The sequence below is a fragment of the Rhinolophus sinicus genome, linkage group LG03, assembly GCF_036562045.2.
Source record: "Rhinolophus sinicus isolate RSC01 linkage group LG03, ASM3656204v1, whole genome shotgun sequence".
Lineage (NCBI taxonomy): Eukaryota > Metazoa > Chordata > Mammalia > Chiroptera > Rhinolophidae > Rhinolophus > Rhinolophus sinicus.
The window spans coordinates 74,034,748-74,042,306 of record NC_133753.1 but is presented as its reverse complement, the minus strand read 5'-3'; positions in this window follow the sequence as shown (position 1 = coordinate 74,042,306).

The following is a 7,559-nucleotide window of genomic DNA, read 5'->3' as shown; positions in this document are numbered from 1 at the left end:
ATTTGGGGTCCTGATGAAAAAGTCTAATGCTTTTAGTTAAAATGTTAAGAACAGAGTCAAAGATTTTTTAAAAAGGGGGCATAGGAGGTCAGAGGACAATGCCACCTTGTATGCAGTAACCAAAGCCTTGAATAAGATTCCTCTAAAAGACCAAAAGTGTTAAAAAGAGAGCAGAGGAGAGAGCCCTCAGGACTCTAACATCTAAATGACAGAGAATGAGCTGAGCTGAGTTGAGCTTAGCTGAGCTGCACCCTCCACAACTAAGATTGAAAGGACAAACAACTTGACTTGGAAAAGTCCCGGAAGTACACACTGTTCCCCAACAAAGTCCTGTTGCCCTTACCCAATAAAATAAACAAACAAACAAACAAACAAACAAATAAATGACAGAGAATGAACATGCCACAAACAAGGCTGAGGAGGGGCCACCAGACGTAAGAAAGTGATCCTAGAGAGAGAAGTGTCATGAAAACCAATCCAATCAGGAAAAGAACCTCACAGCACAGGGAGTGGCTTCCTGGTCCAATTCTACAGAGAAGCCAGGTCAGATGTCAAGTGAGCATCGCCGATTACATCTGGCTACCAGAAGGTTGTCTGTGGTCTTTGTTGGGCAGTTTAGGGGAGTGGCAGACAGGGGCTGGCAGACAGCCTATCTCTGATTGAGGAATGAACATAAAGTGAGAAGTGGAAATAGTCACTGTAGATTCTTATTTCAAGAAACTCCTATGCAGGGAAGAAGAAATATAGGTTTTTAGCAAAAAGACAATGAGGGATAAAATTAAGATTTTTCTTTTATTAATAGTTATAAATACATTTGATAATAAGTGACATAAAATTCTGTTATCATGACTTAAACAAAGTTTTATTTGTTGCATGAAGCAGGAAGTTTAAAGTGGGAAATTCAGGACCGCCAGGATGGTTCAATGAAGCCACGAGGGACGTAAAGTTACTTCCAGCCTCAGCTTCTCCATTCTTGTTATGCATTTATTAACCTTTATATTTCCTGCCTTAGGGTTGAAGAGCAAAATTTTCACCTTATGTTGGCATTCCTGGGCAGCACTAGGTTTTGCCTTTTTATTTAAGGATGATATCTCATTGGCCATAACTGTGTCACAATTCTACCCCTGGCAGCAAGGTAGAGTGGGAAATTGAGTATTTCTAACTGTCTAGCCTTTATAGTAGAATAAGGCAAGGGTGAAAAGAATCACAAATGAGTTCTAGAGGCTCAATACAGCATGTGATTATACGGAAAACAGTTTAATTATATGGAAAAGAATATAATGAGAAAACCTTGAGAGATACCAATGGAGCTGGCAAGGCTGAAGATCCAGGAGAGAGAGAAATGGGAACACAACTCAAACGAGCTAAGAGAGTATTCCCAGTCCCTGGAGGCAGTAGTAGTCTTGAACAGGTGAAGACGGATGCAAACTGAGATGTTTCTAAATAGTGGAGTGAATCTGAGAGAGTTCTTCCCTTACAGCTAAATGCTGAAAGTGAGAGAGGCAACAGGACCAGGTTTGTGGACAGAAAGAAGTTCGGTAGAGTCCTTGAATGCAATGGCCAGAGACAGGAAATGTACTGATAAGGACACTTACATAAATTCCCCATAAATGGTGAAGTATAACTGAGCTTAGAGACATGAGTTTCTGGTTCCAATCTAGTTCTAGGCAGATGTCCATTATTAATCCATTAATCCTAGCCCTAGGGGTTGGGAAACGTGACAAGGGTATTATGAGATACAGCAACATTATATCCAAGTGTCAAAGGGACATTGGAGGTGACAAGAAAGAAAGTGTGAGTTCTGAAAATTTTCAGTTATTAACAGGCTCCACTTCCTTCACGAAGATTTAATCATCTTCTCTAAATTCCATTCTGCCTTCCTATGCCCTCTGGGCAGAAATAAACCAAACTTCTCCTCTTCCTACCAACAGCATATTCCTCCTCCTACTTAGTGTTTACTTTCAAGTCCACTTTCCACTTTTCAGTGTTACTAGGACAAGCAACAGCAAAGGGTAATGCTTCTGTCTGCAGGATGATCGTGTCGTTTGGCAGTCCATCAGAGGGCAGGTATGTGATCTCCATTCAGGGAAGATTATACCACATGCATAATCACCAGCACTTCCCATCTCGATATGGTCAGTTAACAGCAATCTGTCTTTCCAAAGACTGCAAGGAATTCAGGAGCTGTTTCCTCACAGAGTGTTTTCACCACTAAAATTACTCTTAGAGGCAGTTGGAGAGAAAATCAAATGAAGTCATTTCCCTCCTACCCTTTTGCTACCTACTTGGAAATCATTAGTACAAATGATAGTTAGCCTAGCAATAGCGATGCCATCAAAACAACCACATCCATCTCAGTGAACCATGTCACTGGCTTGGGTATTCCCCTGGCTGCTAATTAACAGTGACACACATTAAAGGCCCCAGAAACAGGGTCAACGCAGCATTAGTAGCGCCATACTGCAGGCAGAAATGATATTAAAGTCTTCTCCAGCCCCAAGGAAGAAGGAGAGAAATGAAAGTCACTTGACAGCAGATAACCCATGGAAACAGGTCTCTAATGCAGCGGGCTTCCCAAATCTTAGAGAAGGGAAACGTGCTGTAGGAAAATGAGTTCTTGCTTCTGGGTCTGTAATTTTATGTTTAATTTCATAGAATGTAAATTTAGTCTTGAACAAAGTGAAGGAGTTCATCGCCATGTGGAGTTTGGAGGAGGAAGGCCGGGTCAGGATGGGGCCAAGCCTTTATTCTAAAACCTTTCCTCCAGTCCCTACGTTGGTTTTCTCTGAAAGACAAAATTGACATTTAAATTTTAAAACTCACTCATGGCTTTGTACCACATCACAACTGTGGCCTGAGCTATGTGATAGTAGAATCATCAGCTGTCCAGAAAGGGGCTTAAAGGTCTTCCTTAAAAGAAATCCCCCTAAACCTTCCAGAGAGTCCCAGATGGATTCATGAGGAGTCCCGGTGAAGAAGCAGTTGTGTTCCTCAGACAAGACTACCCAACAACCTCCATCTAGTGCCCTCGGGCTTTGTATTGTTCCACGCAGGCAGCAGGTGCTCATTACATATTTGTCCACAACATGAAGAAGCCCACCCCCAATTGTTATCCATTTAGCCCTGATTAGGGTATCAGATTATAGTTTATGCCTATCCTAGAACAATGCCCAGGGAGGCAAAAAGACAAGTTAGTGATGGGGCTGGGGGTGAGAGGACATGGAGTGCAGGGAACAGCGGGAGAGGGAGGAGAAGAGGGTCGGGGAGATGAAGGGAAGCATGAGGGTCTCGGGCACCTGTTAGGAGAAAAGATGAAATGATAAAGGGGTGATAGCAAAGACAAAGGTGTCTGCCTGGGAACCTCAGTAGGCAACCTGGGTGTGTGTGGGGGGTCCTCTTTTCTTGGGAGGAATGAGAATTCCAGCCCTATACTTTCTCTTTTCTGTTGCCCCTCCCCCTGTCTCCAAGGGAAGCAGACTGTGTTTGTTTGTTAGGCACAGCACTGCAATACACAAACAGATTGACATAAATGTATGCCAGCCTTTCTTGTTTAAAAACATGAATTATTCAAGAAATATTACAATATTAATTAGAAATCATTAAAATACGAGTGTTGGGGGAGGGAGGAATGAGATGGCGCATTAGCAAAATCGCATTTAGCCCAAACAGAAAGTGTGCCAAAGCTGCTTAATCATTGTTTTGATAGTCAAAATACCATAACACCAGTTTCACAGAACAGGAGAGAGGAAGGCTCTTGGAAGCCTCTGCTTCCCATCATTATTGGTGAGATTAATTATTTATGGAGCTCCGGCAGTGTACTGGGTGCTCCAGAAGACACAAATAAGACGAGGTTGCTGCCCGAAGGGCACAGGCGCAAAATCAGAGCGGCACCGAGTTCTGACACACACACCCAGCCAGTGATTAATGATCGCGAGTGTGAGGGGCTTTTGCTTTGACTTTTCAGTTTGCTCAATGTTTTCCGTTTTCAGCCTTCAGAGGAATCACAAAGTGAATGTTGTTACTGAAGAATGCCACGGAAGAAATAAGTGATCAGGAGCCCTATAAATGAGACAAATATATAAATTGTGAACGTCAATGTCACATTTACAAACTGTGGAAGGCAGCAAGAAAGAACCAGGATACTGGAAGGTGTTCACTGTACCGGGTGATTTGGGTCTGGAGGATTCACCAGTGATGGTGATTATGTCCTGTTTTCTATGGGTCCACAAGCTATAATTATTACACAAAATGCACACATAGCATAACTTTCATAAATTTTAAAGGTTACAACACTTGGTAAATGTGTATATCATATATACAAATATGACACTGGCACTGATGTATGTTGATTATTTAAAAAAGGACCTCGGGGTGATTGATACAACAGTACCTATGAAAGAAAAGACCAGGAAACACAATGATCAGTTTATCTCAGTATGAAGAGGGGCCATTTCCACAGCTGCATTAACTATTTCATGGTGGGAGGGTGTCATTCTGAGGCTGCTGCAATGGAACACAAATACAATCCTCGTGCCCTTAATTAATTACACTAGCTTCCACTGGGTACCAGAAGAAGATGTTGAATCGATGAGAGGGTGATTGTCACACACTGCAGGATATGGACAGGAAAGAGTGAAAACAGGGTTACAGAGAGCCAATATCGGACATGAGTTCATCTCCTTGCTCCTTTTAGCTTACTTCATGCCCAGCAATGAACCATGGTCACATCCAAGGACTATCAGCGCTGACTTTAAGATGTAGAGATGTGCATGGCAGAAGGAGCCAATGGATCTGTCAGTCATCCCCAAATTAACATGACCTCAGAACAAACCGAGGAAACCTGGGCCATGCGATTTCTCCCCCATCTATAATAGAATATGAGCCTATTCTGCTGCATGATAAAGAGCACCGAGTCTACCTGTACTTTACAGCAGGAACTTTATCTTACTCCCCCCTAATCCCAGGTCAAGTTCCACATATCAAGATGAAGATGGTAGGGTTTGAACTTAGTATGGCTGGAGCATAGACTCAGGAAATCAAATGGGTCTAAGTAGAAACCTGCAGTAGCTGAAGAAGGAGGAGTGAATCCAAAAAAAGAGGTGGATAAGCAAGGAAAGACAAACCCATAAAAGCCAGTCTCAAGTACAAGTGAAGAATTCAGACTACAGCAGATCAAAAGTCGTGGGAACAGTAAGAGTCACAAAGGAAAAGATGAGTGAATTCTCCAGGGTCTGCTCCAACTGGCTTTTTATTCTTTTTCACAATTCTCACGGGTCTTTCCTCTCAGAGTGCCTTTAGTTGCTGAGGGAGCCGTCTGACAGCCGGCATAGGCCCCAGGAAGCTCAATAAATATTTGTGGGGTGAATGACTCAATGATTTTCATTTCGGTTCAAGTCCATCTAGAGACCAGCAGATGTTCGGGGAATCTAAATTAATGTACTTCCCACTCGATTTATATAAATTGACCAATATTACTAACAGGAGTGGAGACAGGGGTTGGAACAAATGTGACTATTTATAAAAATCAAATCTAAGTGAGGCAGTTATAGAACCTTAGAAGTTGGGTAGTTTTCCAGACTCATTAGGCAGCCACCAAATAATTGGCTTGTAGTATTTGTATTGGTTCTTTGCATATGGCCTAGTGTTGCCATATATTCCTTCTAGTACTGACACTTTTTTTTCTTGTGCATCTGAAACCTCTTTCTCTTCATGCTGCTAAGACAAGAGAATCTGTCTTCAATCACTCTGAGCTCAGGCACAAATATGTATTAGTTAACACTCTCTCAAAGCACGCGTGCATGCACACGCACACATACACCCCACATTCACACAAATGAGGAAACTAGTATATTAACTTTTTCATTAGATCTGCTTATTGTTTTAGGAACGTTGCTTTAGCTTTTGGTAGTGGAAATAGAAGTTATTTTTAAGGCTGTAATATAGGCTACAATCGTAGTCAGAAAAACAACCATCAGAATAAAATAAAGGTACAAATCCATTAGAAAGAAAACACAAGTGGAATGAAATACTTGACCCCACAAATATGACCTCAATAGCTGATCAAAAGCATTGTACTTTCCAAATAATCAGGATGCAATTTAATATAGTTGTAACTGCCCAGGTTATAAGATCAACTGTCACAGTCTGAATTTCCTTGAGTTCATGTTTACAAGCTCTGAATATATTTCTGCAGAATAAAAAGTTCAAAAAGGCACATCTCCACTTGAAGACAAGAATTTACCAAATGCTTCTGGATTGATTTACTAACCAATCAGACACCCAGGTTGAGTTCAAGTTCATTCTTCCAAGGCTCTGTTTCTGCTACCAAAGCGAAGTACAGGACAGAGGTGGTAACAATGATGGCAAAACTTGACTCCAGTGGGTACTCCCTAGTTAACATCATGGACTAAAACTCCTGTCCCATACCTCTATCCTCTGGTGGGTAATGTAGGCCAAAAAGAAGTGTGGTACCTCTCAAGTTCGAAATTTTAAGATGAGTAGAAATATGCATTCATACAGCGCACGTGCGCACATACACATTCAGTGCTATGTTCTTCATGAATAGAAAATATTCTAAAACATTAGGTATTATTTAAAACTGTCTGGACTTGCTCCAGACTGATTCATTAGAAACTTCTGGGATCCAGTGGGATCTCCTGGGAAGAGGAATCAGACCCCAAAGTACCACAACTATCAGTTGAACCAGGAATCAGCCTACCCTGACTTGACAGCCCTCAAAATCTCCATTTGTGGTATGTCTGTAAAAATACAGACCCCGGCAGACCCCAGAGCAAAAGCAAGATGGAGGGCTGCTGTCTACTGACCAGAAGGCCGATCCTGGGCTGCATACCTCTTACTATTTTTATTAAAAATAAAATAAAACTCGGGCAATCTGCATCCTGCCTATTGCAAAGGTTCTCACGTGCAACACTCAGTTCAGACAATCCTGGCCTCAGTGAAAACTCACAGTGTCTTGTGTGTATCTGGAGAACAACACCATGAGGACTTCCCGTCACTCTCCCCTACACATTCTTTTTACTCTCCTACAACATTCTCAACAGGTGATTGCTAAATGTTAAGAGTCCAGCTGATGTTAATTAGAATTAGTGCACACTACAACATAAACTGACACAGTCAAAGGTGGACGATATCTGTACCCAAGTGCATCAAAATTGCAATAAGAGGTAGTGCTTTGCACTCTATCATCATATAAAAATATGCACCATAGTGACTCACCCACAGACATATCCAGATGTCTTTTTATCATAAATTCTTCCCTTTGGAAGACTGGTGTGATGGCAACTTCTCCAACCTTCTGAATAGAGATTGGGGTACTCTGTATGCTGCACTGGTACTACAACATAAGGTAGAATTTACTATAGCAGCAAGAATATAACGAGGGGTCTCAAAACAAAACCCTCTTTCTAGTACTCTTACTACTTATTATTAAAAGAAAAGAAAAGAAAAGAAAAGAAAAAAGCCTCCGGGAATCTGCATCTTGCCCATTGCAAAGGCTCACGTAGTATATGACAGCACTAATAATATTGGTACTGGGTTCG